General features: G+C 38.0%; 1 long non-coding RNA gene across 1 annotated transcript in view; it reads left to right on the top strand.

Annotated features, from left to right (window-relative positions):
* Positions 1 to 2505: 2505 nt before the first annotated feature.
* LOC138167868 (uncharacterized) overlaps positions 2506 to 27783 on the top strand; it is a 108505-nt gene continuing 83227 nt past the window's right edge. Inside the window, exon 1 of the long non-coding RNA XR_011169979.1 lies at positions 2506 to 2690. This is a non-coding gene — a long non-coding RNA (uncharacterized lncRNA). The remainder of the gene's footprint in view (positions 2691 to 27783) is intronic.

Raw genomic sequence — 27783 nt, 5'->3', positions numbered from 1 at the left:
TTTCTCTCTTGGGGTGCTTTTAATCTATTGGGGAGATAAGATGAATATAAAGAAAAATAATAAACATTATCCTAATAAATGTATGAGAAAGTCCAAATAGAATAATTTCAGAGATTTAAGATGAGTGATTACTTCAGCATAGAAGACAGCTCATCAAATTAATAGAATTCACATTTATCAAATTAATCAATGACACAAAATGGGAAGAAATTATTAACATATTGAATGACATTCAGAACTCAGAAAATCTTAACAGCTTAGCACAATGAACTTAAACTGAAAAGATGAAATTTAATTTGTATTTTTTTTTTAAATAAAGCTGTACAACTATTAGGTGAAGAGACATAGCATTGGTGCATCTAAAAAAGATCTAGGGCTTATAGTTAACTTGTATCAATGAGTCAACTGCATGATATGGCAAACAAAAAGGCATTATGGTGTAGTGCCCAAGACTATGGAGGTAACAGACCATTGTAATTTACCTCAGTTAAGTCACATGCTAAGCATCATATTCAGTTCTGGGCACTGCAACCACTTTTTTTTGGTAAGAACATTGAAGAAATGGACCAGTCCAGATGAGAAGAACTGGGATGTGTGTACATACAGCTGACTCTCCAGGCTCAGAGGGCCTCACCTCACCATGTATATGAGGTATGGATGTCAAGATATCTAAGAAACAGCCACAGAGTAGACTGAAGTGGACAGACTCTAAGCTACTTCTCTAATTCATTAGTCATAGTTAGCTCATAAGGGTTCATGCCTTATGAGGATGGCTTGAAGGAATTGAGGATATTGAATCTTTAGAAGAGGAGACCTAAAGGGTTCATAACAGGACAAGAATCTGAAGGACTTTTATGAGGCAGGTCAGTTAGACTACTTTTGTTTTGTACAGAAAGTTAAACTAGGAAATATGAGTGGAAGTTGAAAATCTAGACTCATTTTAAGGAAAAATTTCCTAACAATTAGAGCTCTCCAAAAGTGCAGTGTACTTCTTTGGGAGGTAAGGGTTGGACTACATGGCCCTTGAGGTCACATTCATTTCTGTGATCCTGTGTCTAGTAATGGGAGGGATCAGAGAATTTTAAATGGTGGAGATGGCACTTAAGCTGGGTCTTGAAGGAAGAAGAATTCAATAGGCAAAGAAGTTGGGAAAAACCATTTTAGAATTTGCAAAGGCATGGGAATGGGAAAGGGCAGAATGTGAATGGAGAATAGCATAACATGTAGTTTAAATTGGCTGAAACTTAGAACTCATGGAGGGGAGCATTATGCAATAATGTTGAAAGAGTAGGTCAGAATAATAGAGGCAGAGAAGAGACTTAAATGCCAGGCTAAGGAGTTAGGGTGTGTGTGTATGTGTTTTTAATATGTAGGGAACTGCAGGTCTTTGAACAAGTCAGTGGTATGATCAGACCTGTGCATTAAAAAGGTTACTTGGATAACTGTATGAAAGATAGAGTGGAAAGAGGAGAGATTAGAAGAAGAAAGACAAGCTTAAAGGTTGTTGAAATTGCCCCAAGTTGTAGGTAATACAAATCTGAATTGGTTCTGTAACAACAGGACTAGAGAGTAGAAACAGATAGAAGAGAGGGAAAGCAGCAGGGCACAGTGGAAAATACACTGGATTTAGAGTCAGGAAACCTAGATTTGAATTCATGCTCTGCCACTTACTGTATAAGGGACCTGGGACAAGTTGCTTAACTTCTTTAGCCCTCAGTTTCCCCTTCTGTAAAATGAGGAAGTTGGAATGGTCTTTCCAACTCAAAACCTGTGATCCAATAATATATTGTAGAGAGGGACTACATTTTATATATCATTTTTAGATATCACCAGGATATCATTTTTACCAGGACAGACTTAGGAGCATAACTAGTCCCCTTGTCTTGAAGAGTTTGTGTATTCAGGTTTAGTCCCCATGTCACTGACCACATCATAAGGATTCCATTGACTGCTCTAAGAGCAATATTTTATGCCAAGGTGTGAAATGCTAGGGAAGTTGTGTCTCCAAAAGAGAGTCTACCTAAGCGAGTATTTATTTTTGTTTGTTTATTTTTGCATCCAGAGGTGTAGGAAGATGTCATTCACATCCTAGACACGTCCTGATTTCTAGGTTTTTTTCTTATTGAGCTCTCTTAATTGGAAGAAAGTATGCTGCTGCTGATTTATGGACCACTCAGTTGTGCCAGGGATCATTTTAAATGTACACAGCTGCCCCAGCTGGAGTTTAACTTGGCAGATAGCTGGAAACCCTTGCATTGGGTCATTTGTTTGTATATGCGTACAATAAGCTCCTTGTGCAGGTTCTTTAGAAATCCTTGCAGCAATCACTCGGAACTAGGGCTTATAAGTAGCTTCACTTAATGATTTATTATTTTGGAGACTGGCCAACCAGCATTTTCAATATGAAGGATGAGAGCATTTTATACTATTGATAAGACTCCAGAGGAATCACAGAGACAGTGTGGAGGGGTGAAGTTTCCAGAGCAGAAGGCAGAAAGAATCCATTTGGGAACTCTGATTTCAGGAGTAGATAAGACAGGGTAGGACAAACTCACCCTGACAGCTGGTCTTACTTTCATGTTGGCAGGCTCTGGGGGAAACTGGCAAGAGAGTGTGGATGATTGAATGCCAACCCTCACCTCCCAGAACAACCAGGAGAAGTCCGGTCGATAATGAGGAGTCTGGCATTTGTAAGTTAACTGTGTTCTCTTCCAATTCAAGGTCAATGTGCTATGTTTTCACATCAGTTGTTCATTGCATTCAAAGATGATAAAGCCGAGTGATTATCCAGGGGAGAAGCAGTGTGGAAGAGTAGAATGAGATGTGGATTTGTAGTTAGGAGGCTTAGGTTCAAATTCTGACTGCTACTACTACTACCTACTACTTTTTTTTTTTTGCTTTTTGGAGGGCAATTGGGGTTAAGTGACTTGCCCAAGGTCACACAGCTATTTTTTGTGTTAAGTGTCTGAGGCTGGATCCGAACCCAGGTCCTCCTGACTCCAGGGCTGGTGCTCTATTCACTGCGCCACCTAGCCGCCCTGACAACTACTACTACTGTTACTACTGCTGCTGCTGCTACCTGTGGGCAAGTAGTTTCATGTCCCTGAAGCTCTGTTTCTTCTTCTTTAAAATGAGGAAATCAGACTGAATGATCTTCGTGGCTCCTTTCAGCTCCCAGTCTAGGATCCTGTTTATTAAAAATTGCGCTAAAAATACCAATGAGCAATTAGCAGGCCTTTCTATAACATGTAAAGATGGAGACAGATTCCTTTGGCCTTGTGGCTCCATCTCAGTGGTCTCTCAAGTTTCAACGGTTCTTGTCAAAGAGGCATCCCATCATTGATCACAGTCAAACCAATTGATCTGCCTCCTACTTGCTATTTCTCAGCATGCCACAGGTGGGCTGTCCTCCTTAAGACTGTTCTTCACCCTGCCCTTTTAAAAGCTAACTATGACTAAGGAATTAGAGAAGTAGCTTAGAGTCTGTCCACTTCAGTCTACTCTGTAGCTGTTTCTTAGATATCTTGACATGTATCCCTCATATGCATGGTGAGGTGAGGCCCTCGGAGCCTGGAGGGACAACTGTATTTCTTTAAAAAAAAAAAAATCTAAATATATACAATATTTAAATATGCTATCATTAATATTATATAACATTAAATATTATTGCATAAATAAGTAGAATTATTATTATTTTAAAATATATTATTATGACTCTACCAACTCTATCAGTGTAACATCTTTTCAATACCCTCTCCAACACTACGGCCGTCTTTTGTCATCTTTGCCAATTTGTAGATGTAAGGGGTAATTTTAGGATTGTTTTTATTTTTTCTTATTTGTATTCATATGGCCTATATTTCCCTCTGTATCCCTCCTACAACTCCCCCCACCCTGAGAGACATCTCTTATAATAAAGAACTTTAAAGGGCCAGCTGTATTTCAACTTCTTTTTGTTGGTGAGCTCATATTACCAAGTAGATGAACAAATCGTTTCCCAGTCAGAGCATACATTTTGGTTCAAACCTATTTTCCTCACTTAGGTTTTGCTTGTCTATCTGGCAACTGTGGTTTCCATTTTACGGAAGAGGAAATTTCTCTCTTTTTCTCATTCACCACATTCTATCTCCCATTTCAATGATTTTGCACCTTGTGCTTGGAATGAATTCTCTCCTCACCTCTACCTCATAAAATACCTCTCTCTATTCAAGATGCATTTCAAGCTTTCTTTATGAAACCTTTACTAATATTCTCCCTCACAAACTACCTTATATTTAACCTCTTTGTGTTTGTTCTATTTTTTCTTTTAAAAATGAGTTTCATTGACATATTTTATTCTGATAGCACTTAAATGTCTCCCTCCCCTCTGCCAGAGAGCCATTCCATGTAACATTTTTTTTTTTTTGCTTTTTTTGGGTGGAGGGCAATTGGGGTAAAAGTGATTTGCCCAAGGTCACATGGCTAGTTTTTGTATTAAGTGTCTGAGGCCTGATTTGAACTCAGTCCTCCTGACTCCGGAGCCAGTGCTCTATTCACTGTGTCACCTAGCTGCCCCATGTAATGAATTTTTAAAAAGAAAAAGAGGAGAAAAGCATCTGCAAAGTCAATCAATATGTTGAAAAATATTTAATGTTTAAATACAAATTTTATTCTTTTTATATTTATTCTGTATATACCTATGCATGTGCTTGTTTGAATGTAAGATCTTTGAGAGCAAGTGTCATTTCCTTGTATTTTTATCCTTAGCTCTTAGTGCATAGTAGGTACATAATTAATGATTATTGATTGATTAATAATTTTTATACCATTAATAATGTTTTGGTATAAACGAGATAGTAAGAGAGCACCTAACTGTATTGGCAAATCCAAATCGTCTAGCCCAAATAAGTTATATCCCAGGATATTGAAGGAACTGGCAGATGTGACTGTTCATTCATTGTTAATAATATTTGAAATATTGTGGATGTCCAGAGAGATGCCACAGGACTGGAGAAAGCTAGAGAATGGGGCAATCCATCAATGAACAAGCACTTATTAAACACCAACTTTGTGTCAGAACCTGTATTAGATTCTTGGGAGACAAAACCAAAAAATGAAGCAGTCTCTGCCCTAAAGGAGCATATATTCTTTCAGAATCTGGGTGGCCTTGGCAGAAGACACATGGGTGTGCGTGCACACACACACACACACACACTTTTAGATCTTATGGGATGCCTTATATTTATAACATATGGTATTACAAATTGGGTTCTGGTCTATGGAACTTTAATTCCTCATTAGTAATAAAAATAATAAACATTTAGATAGCACTTACAGTGTGCCAGGCACTGTGCTAAGGGCTTTACAATTATTATAACCACACACCTTTGGAGGCTTTGTAAAGTATGGAGCATCAATAATAATCATGATAGCTGGTATTCCTGTAGCATATTAAAGTTTACAAAGGATCATTTAATTCTCCTAACAACCCCTGTGATGAAGATGCTGTTATTATCCACAAAGATTTTACAGATGAGAAAACTGATCTCCAGAGAAATTAAATGACTAACCCTGGTCATACAACTATTAACTGTGAGAGGTAGGATGGGAACCTAGGTCTCTCCTGATTGCATGTCTAACATTTTCCCCAGCCCACTGCCTCTCAGTGATGCTTACAGACCAAGTGACTATATGTCTTTCTTTATGGATATGTTCAATTTATTTCTCTGTTTTGTGGAAAAATATGTCAATAACCTAATACGTTGATAATAACACCATGATGAGGAAGGCTTTTTCATAAGTATAAAATCTGTTAAGTACTCTTATATGTTTGAGAAATTGGCTTTTGGGGTGTTTTTTTGGTCTTAAATACTGATAAATCTCTCTATGTGTGTGTGTGTATATATACATACACACACACACACATATACATATATACACTGATAAATCTGTTACTTTAGGAAATAATGTCATAAAACTTTTAATTCATCCGGGAGTATCAGCCACTTTCAGGTTTAAGCAGGAGATTCTGGGCCAAATACTTTGCCTTAGTTTCTCCATTTCTCAAATGGAGAATTATTCCATACTTCAAAAGAACCTATGATTCCCTTGGTGTGTATACATTTCCAACTGTTGCAGATCCCAACTCCTCCATTTTTTAGGTCTTTGTAGACTGCCTTCTTGATTTGCAGGAGGGAAAAAAATGTTTACCATATAGGGACCAGCTTTCTAAGGATGAATCTCTCAGAATTTAGCTAGGCTGGTCCATGGACAGAAGATAGATAGATAGATAGATTGTCACTGGGTCCTTACTCAAAGGTTTTCTAGATTGGTAGAAATTACCTTATCTCATACTCTTCCTCTTCATTTATTCTAAATTCCTAAAGTAACAGATTTATCAGTATGTGTGTATAGGTATATATACATATATAGCATGTGTTTATATATGTATATATATACACACACCATATGTATGTATGTGTGTGTATACAGATACAGACACACATGTACTCTGCCCACCACCATGCCCTGTGATTTCCTCACCGTGTGCTTTCTATTCCTACTGTTCCTTATCCCTGAAATGCCCTGTCTTATTGAATTCCAATCCAGCCACTTCCTCTATAAAACATTCTCTGATCCTCTTGTTGATAAAGATCTTACCCATCTAGCACTTTCACCTCTGTAACACATTTATTAGTAATAGTGTGTATTCTAGCTTTCTTTGTGGGTTTCTTGTCTGGGTCCTGTGAGGGCAAGAGCTGTCTATGTATGTCTTCTTAAGACTTTGTATTTCTTCTGATACCTAGCTATGGATTTGGAACATAAATGAGTTCTTAGCAATTGCTCGATTGCATTCAAAAGAATTGTACGGTTTCACTATGGTACTTGAATAAGCTTTCTTAAGAGAGAAGGGAACTCTTCAGGGCCATAGCTGTGGCTGATTAGGGAATGGGGAATGAGGAAAGAGCAAGACCTTTTTGTTTGGGGTAAACTGTTATTGTGAGTTGGGAGCCTTAGGGAGAAACATAAAGGCCAGACCTCCTACTCTCAGTGCTCCACATATAAAGAAGGGGTTTCCTCTAATTAAAAATTAGTCTAGGAGTAGGTTTAATGACAACTATTCCCTATATTTCTTTTTTTTTTTTTTTTGGCTTTTTAGAGGGGGGAGGGTAGGGCAATTGGGGTTAAGTGACTTGCCCAAGGTCATATGGCTAGTGTGTCAAATGTCTGAGGCTGGATTTGAATTCAGGTCCCCCTGACTCCAGGGCCAGTGCTCTATTCACTCTGCTACCTAGCTGCCCCCCTATATTTCTTTAGTGGTTTGAAAAGGAAAAAAACCAATATGTACTTTGGTCTCAATTTTGTGTCTGTTTTCCACATGGAGTTAAAATATTGGGCAACCATCCTTATTCACTCAATCATAACTCATCCTTTCTTCCTTGCAGGCCAACAGACATTTTCTTTCCCACCTCCCCCAGTGGGGATTCTGTTTTCCTATTCTGTGGGAAAGAACAGGAATTGGGCTCTATGACTGTCACCATCTTAATAAAACATAGAACTGAAAATTATTTTGGATTGTCTAAATACAGCATTCTTTATCTATTCTGTATTCAGCTTAAGCCAAGTCTACATAAGACCACCATGTGCAATCTTTCTCCATATGTACATGTTGGCAAACAAATGGACTTCTGGTAACCAATTTTAGGTTTTCTGGGTATCCCATGTCTTTAATGTCAAGCTGAGAGATTCACTAAGGTGCTGACCATCCTATAGCCATGCCTCCCTCCTCCATAGCCTAGATATTGGAAATCAAAGAATTAAAATCTTCCTGGTCTATTATTTGCCACTCTTTGAGTAGCTGAAATCAAATGCAACATTTTGAGTTGTGTTCTTTACAATAATTAAAAAGCTAAGTCAACTAAAATGTCATTCACTCATTTACTTATTTCAGTCAAGGATCATTCATTAAGGCACTGGGGATACAAAGAAAGAAATACTAAATTCGTCCTTGCCTTCAAGAGGCTTACATTCAATTGGCTATAGGAGTGGGGAAAGGGAGGAATGAAAACATATACACAGATAAATACATATAAAATAAATTCAAAGTAATTACAAATTTCAGTGGGGAATGAAGCAACTGGGGTCGTCAGAATTGAACAGCTAGGTGTCAAAATAGTTGGAGTCTGGCTCTGGAGTCAGACTCCTGAGTTCAAATGTGGCCTCAGAAATTTTACTAGCTGTGTAACCCTGGACAAATCTCTTAACCTCTGCCCCAGTTTCCTAGTCTGTAAAATGGGACTGATATTAGCATTCCCTTAAGGAGGTGTGTTTAATGTCATTTAAAAAAAAATACACACTTGATTTGTTGAAATTTTGTCTAAGCCTGGCAACATATGCTACTAGAGAGCAGTGTGGTGTGAAGGAAGATACACTGACCCTGGGATCAAAAAACTTGGGGTCTGATCCTAGTTCTGTAATTCAGTGACTGTGTGACCTTGGGGAAGTTTCTTTTTCTCTCTGATTTCTTCCTCTCTCTTTTCTGTGAAATAGGGATGACAATATGTGAACTGACTTCAAAGAGTTATTATAAAGACAGTACTATGTAGTCTTTCCAACACTATAAGAATATGAATGTATTATCTGGCTCCCTTGCTTAGGACCTGGTTTACTTTAATTTAGGATTGGAAAACCAGTTCTTCCTAATTCATCCAGTTATCTCTCTACTGAAGTCAGTCAACTAACTTTACAATTGCTGCTTTACAATTTGTAGTCTTTTTTAATTACAATTTTTTGTTTGTTATTTTAAAATTAATAGATATTAACAAATTGGAGCATTTCCATGCACACAGAAGAGAATTATACATAAAACCACGCGTCTCTTAAGTATAGCTGCATTTTCAAAAAATATAATAAATTCAACACATTCAACTTACAGTCTTAAGGAGCTACCCAGGGCACTGAGAAGAGTGTGTCTAGGATCTTGGAGTTAGTAGGTGTCAAAGGTAAGACTTGAACTGCGGTCTTCCTGACTCAGATAGAAGCTCTGTACCCACTATACCAAGTCCTTCTCACTGCTTCTTAGCACCTCTTAAGGTCATGATTTTAGATCTGGAAGGGACCATACTGATCACCTAGGTCAACCTCCTCATTTTATAGATAGGGAAACTGAGGCCCAGGCAGGTAAAGAGATATGTTCCAGGCACCCAGATGGTAGAAATAGAGGCAGGATTCAAACCCCCAATATTCCCCCCATTCCACTGGAATTAACCAAGATTGAATTCTGCTTGCATAGGTTTATAGAACCCAGAATCGTTTTCCATGCCATGAAGAGGCATTGAAATACTATTTACGTGGAGGAAACTGGACCTTAAGAATGTTCAAGTCAGTTCTAAACACTACTAATAGATATGAAAAATAGAGACTCCAGATCTTTTTATTTCTTAAGGAATCCATAAGTCTTAGTCAAAGATGGTTTCTTCTAACCCCTTAAAAGTATAAGTTTAGAGTTTTTATGCTTGTAGTCAAATGGATTAAGTTTATCCTTCATTTTGTACATAAATTTGTCTTAAGTAATATAGTCAAAAGGAAAAATTCCCAAGCAGCAGTGGTGGGTTCAGAATCATTTGTCAAGTTAATGATGATATATTTTCTTGCCTTGAATAACGTCAGCTGGAAAATGTTACATTCCAAGCTGTGAAGTGAAGCCAACCAAATAGTTCCCAACAAACAAATGTTAAGACTGCAGGAGAGCAAAAACCTCAAGTCTTTTTCTTAAGGCCCACATATTTTTCCTCAGGATCCTCCTGTCACTGGAAATATTCCCAACAACTGAGGATCTTAGGGGAGAGCATGAAGTTTGGTGTCTTGTATATGTATTTTACATAATTAAGAAAATGTCTTTTAAAGGTGACAAAAATTTTAATCTGGTGATCATAATGGAAACCTGCAAATAAAGTTGGGGCTTATAGATTGGGGAATGAATGAACAAATTGTGACTATGTATGAATGGAATGATACATTATTACACCTGAAGAAATGAAGAATTTGGAGAAAAATTAAAAGATCTGTATGAATTGATGCAGAGTGAAGAAAGAAGAGAATGATATGCACAGTGACAATGATGAAAAGGACACATAAAAGGCATAATATAAATAGAATGCCCAATCTTGGTCCCAGAGAATATTGCCCTGCTCTTGGTAAAGAGGTGGTGGATTGCAAATGTGAATGACTGCATATACTGTCAGATGTGGTCGCTGTGTTGTCTGATTTTGCTGAACTGTTTAAGAGATGTCCTATGGGAAGGAGATAATTGGTAAAAAAAATCAACAGAACATTGTAAAAATTAAAAAATGCTTTGTTTGGCCCAATATCTTTAGTTTTGGAGGAGAAAAAAACCTCACCATCTATACGGAGTCCCACAAAAATCATTCACGTATAAGCCCTCTTATTCTGTTGTAATTTGTATATGAAAATATTCATCTAATCTGGTGTTTACAAGTTCAGAATGAAAAATATTAAGGAAAAATTTCAATTAAATTTTCAAGAAAATGTCAAATATTCAGTTGTGGCTTTAAAGTTGCTCCTGTTGTGCATCTATAACCATTTGAGTACTCTAGGAATGGAATTTAAATACTCGATTCTGTAACATAGGAAAGTAAACACAGTTGATACCCCCCAAAAGCTGAAGGACACATTGAAAAGTGAAGTTGATGACTGTACTTACTTGTTACATGGGAGGGCTTTTATTTTGGAAGGAAGGTCTATTCTGGCCCCTATTCAGACCAGTCCCTTAATAGTTTATGTTTGAACCTGGAGGAAACTGAGAAATTTGTAGGTCATTCAATAGTTAACAAATAGATTTATTTAGCCATAGCAAGAGAAGGTTATTTAGCAAAGATATGCAGTGAGCACACCTGAGCTAGTTAAGCTGAGTGAAGCTCCCTTGCTTGAATTCCTAGTCAGACATCAAAACACCTGGAATTCCTCATAAATGTTTTGTGCTCAGGTGACCAGCAACAGATGTGAACATCCTGAGCCTGACCCAGTTGAGTCTTGGGGATGGTTTCAGTACCTTTTTGGGAAAGATTAGGGGCTAACTTTTATGGGGGTAGAGGTTAGGATATTATGCTCCTACCACAGGGGATGAGAGGAGTAATTAGGAGAGTGTGGAGTTAGTAACAGTGATAGAAGGAGGAGGAGGATGAAGAGGAGGAGAAAGAAGAGGAGGAGGAGGAAGAGAAGAGGAGGAGAAAGAGGAGGAAGAAGAGGAGGAGGAAAAGGACAAAGCAGAGGAGAAAGAGGAGGAGAAGAAAAACAAAAAGAAAGATTGTGAATTAAACATTTAAAAATATATAAGAAAGAAAGCAGAATTAGGAAAATTCATAAGGGGAAAGATGTAAATAGAGCAGTACTGGTACCACTGTGTTAAATCTAATATATATTTTTAAAAATAAGCTATATGTAATAGACATTCATGACATCTTATATAATTCTCTTTTTCTATCCTTTGTATAAAGAAATATTCATGTTTGTTGATGACAAGTTTATAATAATGAAAAATATTTTTTTTAAAGGACTTAAACTGGCCCTTTAAAGTTTGGCTCAGATATTTTATGGACTTGGCACATTTAATTTTGACTGCCTTAATCATGCGTCTTTCCTGAATGGGTAAAGATTGGTCCTGTTAATGAGCCAGCTCATCGTTCCCCAGTACCAAGTCTGTTCTGCTGTCAGGTCTTATCCTTCCATTCAGCTCTGCACCATGAGAGAAGAGAGGACTCAGGGGAGGCCATAGTTCCATCCCTACTTTTTTATACCTAAAATAATAGACAATTTGTTCCCCTTACATGAAAAAGTAAAATCAAGCTCATTATAATACTATCCATCTGAAATGAGCAATGAAGTTCAAGTATTAGTTTTAAAAGTTGTCAGTGTCCTTTAACGTCCAGTCTTTTAAACTAGTTATTACCTACCTATATTTTTCTTTTTACGATTTGCCTAGATAAATAAGTCGTCAGTTAAACTAATTAATCAAACTCATAGTCTTCCCCACAAAAAGCTTATAATACCCTAGTTTGGAAACTCCTCCCATGGATGCCAATTGTCAACTTGCCAACACTAATTTATACTGGGGCGGGGGGTGGGGATGTGTGAAGCTATAAAAGCAGTAACTAGTTGATGTCTGATGTAGCACTTGGAGCCAGACTCTCCCAAGTGGGAGGCCAATTGTCCATCCACTGTACTATGCTGCCTCTCATGCCTGAGCATAGCTTTCCTATTTCTGCTGATGGTAGAAATGTTCTCTCAGACACCTAGGCTCAGTTGCCTTGACTCTTCTCCTATTAAATCAACCATTAAAATTAATAGAATCTACCTGGACAATATTTACTCTATCTTTGTCCCCCCTCCCCCTTTTTTCTCCTGTTACCGACATAGTTTCATTCTTTCTCATTCCTATTCATCTGACATACTGTGGCGGAGTAACCTTCCTAATGCATAATCTGATCATGGGAAACCTTTAGTGACTCCTCCCTCCCTGCCCCCCCCCCCATAAAATTTAAAAGTCTTAACCTGGAATTCAAAGCCCTCCAAATTCTCTCTTTTTAATGCATTCAACACTTAAAAGCAATGGACCTTGCCATGCTTTTTATGCTGACTTCTCCTACATCCATACCTTTCTCTAAACCTTCCCCTATGCCTGTGATGGATTAATACTCCCAAATCTCCATCTGCTTTAATCATCCTCTTCCTCCCGAGTTTGGAACTTCTCTCTTCTTCATTTTCTCCTAGCACTTTGTTTATGCTATTCCTACGCCCTTGTAAAATCCCAATTTCTACAATTATTTCTTGTGCCTTTTCTTCCTTGTTAGACTGTTTCTTGAGGGTGGGTCATGTGACATTTCATTTTTCTGTGCCTAGATTCTAATCAAATGACCACTATATAATATTTATTAAGGGCTTATGATATACCAGGCCCTGTGCTTTCCCACATCTACTATCTTCACTTTACTGACTACAGTCTAATAGCCACCCAAACTGGTTAGAAGTCACATCTTCAGTTGCTCATACACACATGCACACACAAAGGCTTTACTATACCTTTACTGTAATTTTAAAACTTATTAATTCCCATACCTGCTATACTTTTTAATGCTTTCCTTGAAAGGAAACTGTAATGTAAGTAGACCTCAGGAACAATGAAACAATGCTTAGAGACATTGTTATTCCCTCTTTTGCCTTGAAGTGGCATTGAATTATGGTCTTAGATAGTGGTGGTGGCCTAAGATGAGTGTGAGGTGACTTGTTTAGAATCCCATGGCCAGTAGGAGGCAGAGATGAGACCTACATCCAGTCTTGGTACCCTGGTCTTCTAATTGGTGAAAATTCATCCAGACCCAATGTGATGCTCCTCCTCCAAAATTGTGTTGTGCCCAGTACTCCAACTCTCAGACTTGGGACCCTGGGCTCCTCATGGATAAATATTTACTATATTTAGCCCCAGTTTAGACCTCCCACTTCTGTTCTTTGACATTCTTCAAGTCATGTTATCTCCTTATACCCATCCCTTTATTTTTCTCCCCCTCTCTCCTTCCCACACTCTTACTTTATTTAAACTAATGGACATGCACATACTACCAGGAAAAGGATGTATCAAATGCCATCTGATTCTACTCACCATGCCTGTGACTTCTCTGGATACTGCTTCCTACGTGTGTTGTCTTTCCTTAGTTGGATGTAAGTTTCTTGAGGTCTTGTTTTGCTTAATTTATTGTATCCTTGATGCTAACCACAGTGTCTGGCCCATAGTAAACACTTATATGCCTTTTCATTTATTCATTCATTTCTGACTCCGAGGACAGCTCTCTTCCTACCCTGCCAGACTGCCTCTCAGTTGACCTTGGTTCTAAAAAATCATTTTAATAGTAAAATGGTTCTTCCATCTGGATTTAGTTATTAAATTAGTTTAAAACACTGGATCAAACAGTCCTTAATTCTAAAGTTACTGTATGATTCATTTTAAGTCTGGCTCTACATATACTTGGATATTTAAAGGATCTGTGTTTTTTTTAGTGGGGATTCTTCCAGTGACACAGATCTCAAGCCCTCTCTGACTGAATAGATGGTCTTTGAGAGTTGCTGTGGCCTATGATCTCACCACCTTTCAACCAGATTGTGATAAGCTTCTCTAAATTAGCTAGGCTGGTTTATAAATAATTGTGTACTTGCTGACATAGACCTTCAAGGGCTCAGGATCATGACCAGGATACGGAGTAGAATTTTACGTGTTAAGAAAATTTAGAGCGTTTTCAAAATAATTCAGACCACTTCCTTATCCCCCCTCCCAAATAAAATACCTTTGCTGAAATATTTAGGTAACTGAAGCAAACTTTTTAAAATCTTTTGTCTCATTGTGAAAAATTGCCTGTATCATGAAGTGATGGAGGGGTTCAATGAGGAGGGAAGAGTGTCTGTGGGAGTATACAATGAAGCTAGCAAAATAGGTCAAAGTTGTGAAGGTTTTTAAAAGCTAAATGGAATCTAAATTTTGTTCTAGAGGTAATAGAAAGGCACTAGATTTTATTGAGTGGAAGTAACATGGCTAGATCTACATCTAAAGAAAAATTACTTTGGCAGCAATTTGGACTAGAAAACAGAGAGACCAATTAGGACGTTACTGTAATAATCCAGTCAGGAGGTGATGAGGGATTAAACTAAATTATATGAGTAAGAAGATTTTGGACATGAGAAATGTTATAGAGGTAGAAAGGGCAAGATTTGGGAATTAATTTAATATATGGGGTAAGAGAGAGTGGTTGAGGATCATGCTATGGTTATGAACCCAGGAGATTCAATGGTGGTACCTTTAACATAAAGAAGGAATTTTGGGAAGAGGAGGTTTTGGGAGGTAAAGTTTTGGACACTTTGAGTTTGAAATATCTTTGGGACATCCATTTTGATACATCTAATAAGAAATTGATGGTGTAGGACTGAAACTCAGGAACAAGTCTAGGGCTGGATATTCTCAGTGAGGCATCTACTTAGAAATGATAATTAAACCCATAGAAATTTATGAGGTTACTAAGAGAGAGCAGAGAAGAGAAGAGGGCCTATGACAGTCTTTTAGAACATCCACAGTGAGAGGTGAATGATATGGGAGGAGCTAATGGTCTACTTTTGGGGAAAACATAGAATCAGTGAGGGTGGGATTATTAATTTTTCTCTTCAACGGACTCATGTTGGAGCTTAACTAGTAATGACAGATTTGAAAATAGAATATTTGAAAAATATCTTTTTTGCTTTCTGCAGGATATTTCCTCCATTCTTCCCTTTGTTCTGTGTGTATAGACATGACATATGTGAGAAGGGTCATTCCAGACCTTGGCATTACAGGATAATATCACCTAAAGAATGTTATTTCTCTTGAATCTTTGTGCTCTTGGGTTCCAATCTCCATTTATGACCCAGTACTCCAGGTCCCAGACTTGGGACCCTGGGCTCCTTCTGTGGATAAATATTTGCCATTCTATCTACAAAGTTCCTGGAATTTCAAATCAAGTATCTATAAGCAGTTACAGTAGAAGTTAAGGGGCTCTGCAAGAAAGCAGGGAGTGAGGGCAAAGCAGTTTACCTTGATGTCATTGAATATGTACACACGCTCTCTTGGAGAGCTAGGTGGCCCAGTGGATAGACCGCTGGACCTGGAGTCAGGAAGACCTGAGCTCAATGCCAGCTTTAGACACTTTGTGACACTGGGCAAGTCACTTAACTTGTCTACCTCAGTTTCTTCATCTGTAAAATGAAGATAATAATAATTCCTAGGGTTGTTGTGAGGATCAAATGAGTTAAGAATCGTGAAGTGCTTAGTACAGGACCTGGCACATAGTAAGTACTAGATAAATATTATTATAATTATGTGTTTACATATACATATGTAAACACACATAATACATATGTGAATATGTACACACACATCAAGGAATAAAAAGGGACTCATTCTGGTCTTGTGTGTTAGTGGTATCGTGGGAAGGATAAAATTTTCTCTAATAAATGAAAAGAGAACAAGTCACCTAAGGTCAGATTCTTGCCCTGGGTCACTTTGGGAGAATTTTCCCAACAGCTTAGAAAAGATGATAATTTGGCCATTTGCCTAACCTCTTCTAGCTCTGGCCACTGTCCAGACTGACCATGCTCATGTTGAGAGAGTTCTCTTCAGTTAATAAAGTGGGAGAGGGGACACATGCACCCAGCCAGCTGCATTTGCTCTACTCTACATGTCACCTGAATTACAAGAAGCTTGACCATTGGAACTGTGAAGTGGTATTTGGCCCCTGAGTAGCAACTCAAGCCCTGGAGTCAGGAGGACCTGAGTTCAAATATGGCCTCAGACACTTAACACAAAAACTAGCTGTGCAACCTTGGGCAAGTCACTTAACCCCTATTGCCCTCCCAAAAGCAAAAAAAAAAAAGTTAGGAGTCTAATAAAAATGGTGGCACATGTCAAATCATCAAAAAAATATATTAGTACTACAATAGTTAGTGGAAGAGTCCTTGAACTCTCCAAATCCTGTGGCTACTGCTGAGCCCCATTTCCTTCTGGCTTGGGCTGGCAAAATCTCTCACAAACTGGGCATGGTGGAAGGGGGGTAGTGTGGACTAGCACTTCTCTGTCCACAGCTACTGTTGAATTAGGAGATATATGATGAACATATTTCTTTACTTTTGACAAAGACTTGAAATCTGCTTGTGGAAATGGGTATCTGGTGTTGTTGTGAAGTTCTGCTGTTTTCTGCATTCTGGATATTTCTCCTGGAAGAAACTGAAGCTAAGCAAACTTGAAATCTGAGTGATGCCTAAAATGTTCCCTGAAGTATCAATTCCATTTAAACAAATTCACGTTTTTACAATAAGTACTATGGCAAAATCAATTATGCTTTGGAATCAATAGAAAGAGAAAATTGTCTTTAATTGGAAAGGAGGTGATTCTTCCCCAAGTAACTGGCCCTGAGCAGAAACAGATTTTTCAGAGCTGCAGCACACACAAAAATATTTGCAGGATAATGTTAAGAGTGTGAACACAACTAGAAGGCAGTTGGGGAACTCTTTGTAGACCAACTTCCTTCCCCTAAACATACCTTTTGTCTGGCAAATCAGATTCCCAAAGGGAATTCCATATATCTATTAGGGGTCTGTCAAAATAAGAAGCCCATTTATATTTGGAGAGAGAGGCATATTCCCAGAGGTGAAGAAAAGCAGCCCTGGCATATTGCCTGTGTGCCAATATGCTGGGTCTGGCACTCTTGTTTCCCAATATTTTCCAGTGATGCTGTAGCATCTGAAACTGTGATACATTATGTCTTAGCAGATGGGTATTATGAAAAGAATTAGAAATCAGAAGGCCTTAGACCAGGGGTGGAAACCTGTGGCCCTCTAGGTCCTCTAGTGTGGCCCTTTGACTGAATCCAAACTTCACAGAACAAATCCCCTTAATATGAGGATTTGTTCTGTAAAACTTGGACTCAGTCAAAAAGCCACACCCAAGGACCTAGAAGGCTTATATTTGGCCCTGAACCCACAGGATCCCCACCCCTACCTTAGACTCTTCCTAGTTCAACTGCTAGCTGATTGTGTGACTTTGGACAACTCTGATCCTTATTATTTCTTCATCTGTGAAATGGAAGTCCTGGGCCCTTTTCTCATCATACACATGCTTTCTTAGAGAGTTAGGTGGCACAGTAGAAGACTGGGCCCAAATTCAAGAAGACTTTAGTTCAAATCTAGCCTCAGACATTTAATAGATATATGACCCTGAGCAAGTCATTTAACCCTGTTTGCCTCAGTTTTCTCATCTGTATAATGACCTAGAGACAAATCACTCTGGAATCTTTGCCAAGAAAAACACAAAAGGGGGTCACAAAGAGTTGGACATGACTAAACAATACATTTTTTATATGAGCATCACCATATGCCCAGTCACCCAAATTTGTAATCTTAGACTCATTCTTGATTCTTCCCTATCCTTCACGCCTTACCCCTCACCCTCTAGTCAGTTGTTAAGTGTTGTTGACTTTATCTTTACATCTCTGAAATCACAGGGGAAGGAACCTTAGAGGACAAATAGTCTAGCTCCCACATTTTACAGGTGAGGAGACGGAGCCCTAGAGAGGCTAAAGTGATTTGTCTAGGGTCACATAGGCAGTAGTTGATAGAGGTTGGCTTTGAACTCAGGCCCTCTGCTTAAGTCCAAATGTAGTACTCTTTTCACTGTACCACATTGCCTCTCATAATCCATCCCCTTCTTTATATTCACAAGGCCATCATCCTGGTTCTTATCATCTTCACTCTTGTCTGAAGCCTTCTAATTGTTCTAGTCTCTCCCCTTTCCAGTCTATCCTCCATATAACTACAAAACAATCTTCCCAAGGCACAGGTCTGACCATGTCACTCCCTTATTTAAAAACCTTCTATGGATCCCCATTGCCTATAATAGGATAAAATAGTAATCCCTCAGTCTGGTATTTTAAGCTCCTCCACAGCTGGCTCTCATCTACTTTCCTGACTTTACTTCTGTCTACTTGAATTTGTGAACTCTACATTCCAGCCAAACTACACTAATGGCTATTTCCCATCTCAATACTCCATCTCTTGTTCTTATCAGTTGTACAAGACTCTCCCCATTCTTGGAAGGCACTTGTTTTTTTATTGGAACATTAGGCATCACATCCTCCTTGAACCTTTTATGTACTGTAGTGGTTGGGACCTTGAGTCAGAAAGACCCAAATTTAAATTCTACCACAGATATTTATGAGCTGGGCAAGTCATTTAACCTTTTTCACAGTCAAGTTTCCTCATCTATAAAATGAGGATAATAATAACACCTTCCTCACAAGGTTGTCATGACCATCAGTTAAATTAACGTATGTAAAGTGCTTTGCAAACCTTAAAGTGCTACATAAGTCCTAGTTATGATTATTATTTCACTCTTCAATTTTCCTTGGGCTATTCTTAACATCATTGGATTCATAAACTTAGAGCTGGAAGGCACTTTAAAGGTCACCTAGTTCATTGACCTCATTTTACAAAGAAGCTGACAGAGATCCACATTGGTTAATATGAAAAGTAACTTGCCAGAACTCACTCACCAACAGTGATTATGAATATGATGGCTTAGTTCTGAATCACAAAATATAACAGACTCTCCATGTAGAAGACGAAAGCAAAAACATTTATTCAGTCACCAGAAAGCCAAATCCCAGCACCAGAAAACTGAATCCATCATAGCAACAAAGAAGCTAATACACCTTAATACATCCTCTGTCTCCCTCTGAAACTAACTGCTCTGACTCCCAGCTTCCTCTCAGCTCTGTTGCACCCTTCCTGCTCCATCCATCCAGCAAACTCCTCCTACCACAGGTTTCACATGATAACATTCAGCCTATTAAGGGTCAGAGAAGATCTTCAAATTCCCATTACCATTTCAGTGACTGAGCTGAAATTGGTACTCATGTCTTGCTCTTCAGTTATGTCCCTATATGACCCCATAGACTCTGTCCATAGGGTTTTTTTTGGCAAAACTACTAGCCAGGTTTGCTATTTCCTTCTCCAGTGTGTCCTCATTTTTACAGATGATGAACTGAGGAAAAGTAGAGTTAAGTGACTTACCCAGGGTCACATAGCTAGCAAGTATCTGAGACCAGATTTGAACTAAGATCTTTCTAATTCTAGGCCTGGTGTTCTATCTACTATACCACTTGGTACTCATGTCTAGAAGCTCAAAGTTCAACTATATATTATGTGTACTATTATATATATATATGTATGTATATGTATATAGTTGAATATATACATTCAAATATAACTATTTATTTCCACAATACCACACTGCTTCCCAAAAAGTTGTTTCCCTCCAGTAGCAGGTACAGTCCTTGAATGCAGAAGCTATGGGATTTATGTCTCTATATCCCCAACATCTAGACATAGAAGTAGGAGGCTAATAAATCATTGAATTGAATTCCTACTTCATAGGCTTCTTTGAATATCAAATGAAGGGGGCAGTTAGGTGGTGCAATAGAGCACTGGCCCTGGAGTCAGAAGGACCTAAGTTCAAATCTGACTTCAGACACTTAACATTTAACTAGCTGTGACCTTGGACAAGTCACTTAACCCCAATTGCCTTGCTTTTCCCCCTCAAAAGAAAAAAAGAGACATCGCTTGAATTCATAGATGTGAAGGAACTCCAAAACCTCTCAAACTGCCCTTGAAATGTTAGGAATTATTACTGAAAGTATCTGATTTTATTATTGAAAGATATCTACTTCTCTGGTTTCAGTGGGGGGAGAAGGGAAGGAAGGGAACCCTATTTTCATTTTAAGCCTGCTGATATTTAACAAACTTGGGTCTATCTCCATGTAACAATAGCAGAATGTCTCAAAGATCCATTCCAACCAGAATTTGAAATGAAACTGACTACCGAAAGTGCTGGCAAGTCCCAGAAACTTTCTGAGGTACAGTTTCTTCCTCTGTAAAATGGAGACAATGGCAATTGCCCCATAAATCTTGCAGCTTTGCTTTGAGCAGGGTGTAAAATGTGAAATGCTATAAAAATATTAGCTGTAATGAAATGCTAATTACATTGGATAGTACGACTGGCTAGAACCCTTGAAATACCTAGTTTTCTAAAGATTTCTCCGTGAAGATATACTGCCTCAATCAGTTTAACTGAAGTTAGTGGGAATTTTTTTTTGGTTACTAGATCTGTTAATGCAACTTCCTACAGTGCTGCCAGTTCTTGGTTTGGAAGTCACTTGGGGACAAGTTCAGTACAGAGAAGTTGGATACTGTCATGGATCCTGCTGATAAGTCATGAAAAAAATGGATTCTTTTACTAGAAAATATAAAGATAATGTACGGTCTTAGGAATTCTTGGGAGTGAAAATACAAAGGAAGTTTTGGTTAATTTCTTATCAAATTATTTAATAGGTTTCTCTGTAATATAAATTTTCAAAGGTCTAGGTCTGGAGAGCTGTAAAAAATGTTAAGTATAAGAATCTAGGTCTGGAGATCTGTAAAAAAAATTAAGTATAATAATTGCATTGGGTTTAACTGCTTCATTTTTTCTAAATCCATTTTAATTAAAGTGGGCTTTAGCTCCTTGCCAATTCATCACTCTACAGGGTAGCAACCCAGATTTTTGTCTTCACAAGACCTTTGGTTCTTTTACTTAGTGATCATAAAATTATAGATTTAGGATTGGAAAGATCCTTAGAGATTATCTAGTCACTTTAGAGAAGTGACTATCCCCTGGTAAGTTTCATGGTAAGGTAACAATTTCAAGATAAGAATTAAGTCTTCTGGGTCCAAATCTGGTGATTTTTCCACAGCTATCCATGTGCCATACAAACACCTTAAGGGAGAAGCATCTTTATACCAGATTTTTCATTAGAACCTCAGGGTCAGTGCACAACTTTCTCTGTTCTTCCTCCTTTCCTTTCCTTTGTATGTCTTACAGTGCTCAGATATGAATTATTATTATTGTAGGTAGACCAATAAGGTTTGGTGCTGCAAGGAACAATAAAAAAAAAGCAATGGTTTTGTTTCTGGGAAAGTATGCATAATAAAGGCAGGAATTTTGAACAGAAGATCTAAGGTTGAGGTAGATGTGGGTCACCTGCCTTTTCCCCTTTTTGCCCCCTAGATTTTCATTGCTAACAGGGGCATTATGGGTGGGAGAGTGGCTTAAGAGCTCCATATGATTTCAGCCCCACACATTTCCTTTACAATTTTCTTGCATAAAGTTTCCAAAATAGTTTGAGGAGACACGGACTGGCAATTTGGTGGGGGGGGGGGCACTAATCTGAAAGGATCATTATTCTTTCTTTGGCTCATGCTCCCCTCTCTCTTACTCCCCCTCCCCCTAAATACTGTAGGAAATCTCTAAATATACTTATGTCTAAGTTTCCAATTGAGATGGGTCATGGAGGTCTTCAGTTCCTTTGCCATCACTCAAGGTAATAAAAGCATATCAGACACAGGACAGACTTTTCCCATCCCTATAGAAAAATGCAAAAGATGAAAAGGATTCATAGGATCCCATGAACTGCCACAGAACACACACAAAAAAAACCCAAAAGTAGTTCCTCTCAGTTGGAACTGAACTCAGGGTCGGTAGTTGGACAATACTCTGATATTCCAGAGAACCCCTAACTTTCATACTGGATCTTACACAGTCTCTTCCAGACACATAAATGTTCTCCATGATTTGGACTTTCCTTGGAAGGTAAACACACCTTGTGCCACTGGATAGGCAACTGCTTTTTCTCAGATTTGTGCTTTCTGTTTTTCTCCTGGTAATAGCAGGGAGGTGGTAAGGTCTTTCCAGTGTCACGGCTTTAATCTCATTGCCACTGTACCTTCAGCTGCAAGGCACATGAGTCTTCCTCTGTTTTTTCCAGGAGGCATGCTGTCCAGTTAGTTTTAGTGTTTGTTCTCCAAACTCTGAAACTAGGCTTTATTCTTAAGACAGCCCCCAAGGCTGGCACTGCCTAAGAGAATTAGCTCCTTTCTCTACTATTAGGCTAGATTTTTGAGTCATACTGCCTAGAAAATGTAGATTTCCTCCTTCTTCCACATGGGATATTTGGGTTTAGGAACACTGATAATATATTCTTCTTTTGGGCTGTATGAGAAAGCATATCTCTACATGAGCCATACAAGAGCTCTCTCATAGCCCTAGTTGGCCTGTGAAAGTCTATTATCAGAGACTATTGATATTCCACCACTGACTTTTAGCTCCTCCCACATCCTTCTCTTTCCAAACATCTTTATATATTCTTTTGTTGGTTGTCTAGATTTAAGAAAGTATTAATAATGCAGTTCAGCTAAAAAATAAGTGCGCATACGTTCTCCTCCTCCCTGAAAGAATAATGGCGCAAATAATCTCAGTCCTTGAAACCCAATCAAGAACCATGCAAATGAACATGCCTATATTTTCCGCTATACACCCCAAAGGCAATACCCTGACAAACTAATCAATTCCCCTGATCATGTCTCTTAATCTCCTTATCCCACCATGTAACATGAGGGAGTTGGACTAGATGACTTCTTAGGTCCTTTCCAACTTGAAATATAAGATCCTAATTAACTGCTGCCAAATTGATCATTAAAGCTGTAAAAAATATATATATATATATTTAAGCCATTCTTTCAAAATCACGTGTTTCATAAAAAATAAGGTAGAATTGTTTTCACTTAACTGACTGAAAAGGATTCACTGGATATGTTCTGAGCATCTTCTAACAGAAACTTCTTTCTTATCCATGAGTTGAATCAAAAAACCCAACAAACCTACCCAAAACACACTGAGCAAATTGTTTGTTTTGCTCAATATGATTCCGTGAAATCATTCAGATATAAAACCAGGAAGACTTATTGTTATTCTTTAGTTTTCTGAGACTTTTCTTTTCTTTTTTTGTTTGTCATCACAACTGTTATGGTTAATACTATCGAAACATTAACTTCCTTTAGCGATTCCTTAAAATGGGATATGTTCACTCTTTTGCAGCAAAAGGCAATAAACTCAAGAAAATATAGTGGAGCATAGGAAGCCTGGATATTGTAAAAAGCCCTCCATGGGGAATAGAATTTAAATACATTTTGTCCCTAAAGATCAAAGGAATGAATTAAGATTAAAGCGGAAAAGCCTGCTGATTTTTAACTTCTAAAAGATGACAGTTTTCATGCTAAGGACCACTGTCAAGTAAGTATTCAAGAGAAAACAAAAAATGAAAAATGTCTTTTCTGTAAGTAAAAAGGACAGTCCAATTCTGCTGGGGCTAGAGGGAACACAATTATAGTTGGTTAAGTGCCGAGAGGCATCTTCAATTTCATTTTTTAAAAGATTGCTGGATCTCAGAGATTGGATATTAATATTAGTAATAACAAAAATAATAGCTAACATTTATATAGTGTTTTAAGATTTGCAAAGCACTTTTACATACATCATCTTATTAGAGCCACATAGCAATTTTGTGCTAAATTTTGAAATGCAGAGAAAAATTAGTCTTTAGAAGAAGGACCTTCATTTGTGATTTTGTATTATGAAGTTAGGAAAGTTCATTGAAAAATAGAATATATTTGGCAAGGAGCATCTTCACAATTTCTCTCCCTGGGTTTAGAGGAGAGAAGAAGCTTCTAAGGCATGCTTGAGTTCTTCTGGGTAGCCAAGGTGACCAATTACAGAAACTTCTGGTGCTGCAACTGAATGGCACCCATCAATTACAGATTTTCCATGATGATTTCTTCTTTAAAAAAAAATTAATGAATTAATTTTTTAGTTTTCACCATTCATTTTTATAAGATTTTGAGTTCTAAATAGTATGTCAGGCCTATGTATGCAGGAATTACATTATAATTAGAAGAACTAACATTTATGTAGAACTTACTATGGGTTGAGCACTGTAGTAAGAGCTTCAACATCTTAATTTTAATATTTTAAATTAAATTTAAATTTAACATTTTATTTAAATTTAAATGTAACATTTTAATATCTCACTTGATGATCCTCAATACAACTCTGAGAGTAGTTATTATTCCTCCTTTACAGGTGAGAAAATGGAGGCAAACAGGATGAAGAGACTTGTCCAGCGACACACAGCTAGTAAATGTCTGAGGTCAGATTTGAACTGAGGTTTGCTTTTTTCCTCTGACTCCAGGTCCTCCACTTCACCACCTAGTTACTATTAAGGCCCAAGAAATAGTTCTCAACAGAGATGTGCTGTAATTCTTTGAACAGGCTTGGGAGAGGCCATCATTAAATTTTCATTAAGAACATTTACGTATGAGAAATGAGCAATCACTATAAATCAGGGCTTGATATATTCTTTTGTTGGTTGTCTAGACTTAAGAAAATATTAATAATGCAGTTCAGTTAAAAAATGAGTGTGCATACATTCTCCTCCTCCTCGAAAGAAAAAAATTATTTTTAGGGGGGTCTTTTTTGGAGGGGGGAGGCAGGGTAAATGGGGTTAAGTGATTTTACCAAGGTCACACAGCTAGTAAGTCTTAAGTGTCTGAGGTTGGATTAGAACTCAGGTCTTCCTAACTAGAGGCCTGGTGCTCTATTCACTGTGCTATCTAGCTGCCACTAAAGAAATAATTCTTAATTAAGTCAGTACTGATTATTCTATTGATTTATTTTAGCGTATAAGGTAGCTTTTGGATCAAGAGATTTATAGTTGATGCAGTAAAAGAACAAATTCCCTATTTCTGCAGAGTTAAGCTGGCATAGCCAGTTCCTCATTTGGTGTGAGTGGAAGCTCCCTATTCTTCAGGGTTAAATCCCACATTTTCTGTTATTTCCTTTCCTTTTTTTTTTTAAAAGCAATTGGGGTTAAGTAACTTGCCCAAGGTTAGACAGCCAGGTGTTTCTGGGTGGGTAATAAGTGTCTGAGCCCGGATTCAATCCCCAGGTCATCCCGACACTGGAGACTCTTACTCACTGTGCTACCTGGACGCCTCTATTTCCTTTCCTTTCAGTTAGTTTGATAATGCGACGATGTCAATTATCCCTTTTATCTTCATTTTTGTGATGCTCTAACCAATCAGCAAGAAGGAGTGTTTGCAGTTTGATGATTGTCATGCCCATGACTTGCTTAGCAGCTCAATATTGCAAATCACCCCAATTCCTAACCCCTAGTCAATCAGAAATCAATCAAAACATGTTACTTATGATTTGGTAACTTTTGATTCCTCTTTTTTTTTTTTGTAAAGCAATTGGGGTTAAATAACTTGCTCAAGGTTACACGGCCAGTTATTTCTGGGTGTGGTGTTGAGTATCTGAGCCCAGGATTCGATCTCCAGGTCATCCCGACACTGGAGGCAGTGCAATTACTTTTTGGAAGGCAGTTGGGGTTAAGTGACTTGCCCAAGGTCACAACCTAGTTTTTGTGTTGTGTCTCAGGCTGGATTTGAACTCAGGTCCTCCTGACTCCAGGGCCAGTGCTCTATTCACTGCACCACCTAGCCACCCCTGATTCCTCTTTATCAACTATAAAAATGCTCTCTGTAAACCCCTCAGTTTGTCCTTGGCTACCAAGGAGCCTTGAGTACCTTTTGTTTGCAGTTGCTAGCCTTGTTATTTGTGCTTGGAAATTTGTGCCTCACTTTCTCTTTCCTCCCCATCCCCCAGATTGTTAAACATTTAACAGCACACCCTTGTCATCAGGCATCTCACTTACAGCCAGATTGGGAGAAGTCATCTTAAGGGATAATAGGATGTCTAGCTAAGACTTAGGCATACCTTTATTGTCATCATGGGAATTAGGATTTTGATTTATAAACACATGTGATTGTACCATTTTTTATGGACTTCACTAGTTAGTTCAAACTCTGCTCCCCCCCAATGGTCAATTCTAGAAATGGGGGTAAGAGGAAATCAGAGAAACCTGTTATTTGACTGACTTGACTAGCCAAATGTAGTCTCAGGATCCCTGTTTGAAGCCCACTTGCAGGGGAACCTGGTTCCTAAGTTGGTAGACCAGTTATAAGCACTTGTTCAGTACATCTGTCCCTTTATTTCCTCACTCTAGATTATAACCATTTTGGGACTGACTTCTCCCTAAGCTGAAGCAGAGATTCACCCAGCTATTATCCTATGGTCTGTGTGGTAGCTGTGTGCCCAGCTAATCCAGCCTCTCAGATATTATCAAGGAAGCATCTTTCTTTGGAAAGATAAGGTAAAAAAATCAATGACCTCTCCACAGGGCTATTTATTTATTTGATAAGCCTATTAATGAAAAAAAGGATTATGGAAATGTCTATTATTAAAAAAAGGATTATGGAAGTATGTGCCAGGTTCCATGCTAAATGATTTTACAAATATTATCCCCTTTGATCTTCACAGTAACCCTGGGAGGTAGGTGCTATTATTATCCCTATTTTACAGTCGAGGAAACCGAGACAGACAAAAGTCAAATGATTTTCCCAGGGTCATACCTCTAAGTAACTGCTTGAGGCTGGATTTGAACTCAGTTCTTCCTGACTCTAGGCCTAGCACTTTATCTACTGCATCATAATCTGCTTTATACAAAAAAGTATTTATATATGTATGAATATGTAAATATATATATTTTAGAGAAATTCAGGTGTTAATGGTAAAGCCCTTTACAATCTTGCCCCTTTCTACTTCTCCAGTAGTCTTACATGACTCCCCCACCACACACATTATGAGCAAGCTCTTTCCCCCATTAGAATATGAGCTCACTGAGGGCAGGAACCCCATTTTTGCCTTTATTTGTATCTCCAGTTTCAAAGCAGACTGCTTTGAAAATGGTAATCACTTAATAAATGTTTGTTGGCTGATTACAGATTGAAGGTGGATTTTTTTTTTAGAGGACAGTCATGACATGTTCAAATAAAATTTATCAATAAAAATAACACAAATATTCATAAAAATAAAAGAAACTTCATAGTAATAATTCCCAGACATAATCTTTTATTCAATTAGATTTGCAATACACTTAAATAGAATGACCTTTGCTTTTTAAAATGGGAAAGCTCATAACGTTTCTAAAAAGACAAACAAAAGGTTGGGTGCTCCAGAATTAGACTGGCTTTAGTCTTTCAAAATTTAATTATGTATAGATCACAATAGCACACAAAGAAGTTATGCTTGCAGCAAGTCAAACAAGCATTTGCAGAGTCTAGTGTTCTTTGCAAAGATGATTCTTCAAGTCATAAATTGTTCTAAAAGATATTCAACATGAGTCTGAACCAAAGTCTCCGTTTTCGGATTTGCCTCCCAAGGGCTAC

Source organism: Petaurus breviceps, unplaced genomic scaffold (genome assembly GCF_028583685.1).
Source record: "Petaurus breviceps papuanus isolate PSGF00001 unplaced genomic scaffold, PetGlider_PUasm1.0 126, whole genome shotgun sequence".
Taxonomy (NCBI): domain Eukaryota; kingdom Metazoa; phylum Chordata; class Mammalia; order Diprotodontia; family Petauridae; genus Petaurus; species Petaurus breviceps.
Note: the sequence above shows the minus strand (reverse complement) of the source record. Positions and strands in the feature narration are given on the sequence as shown.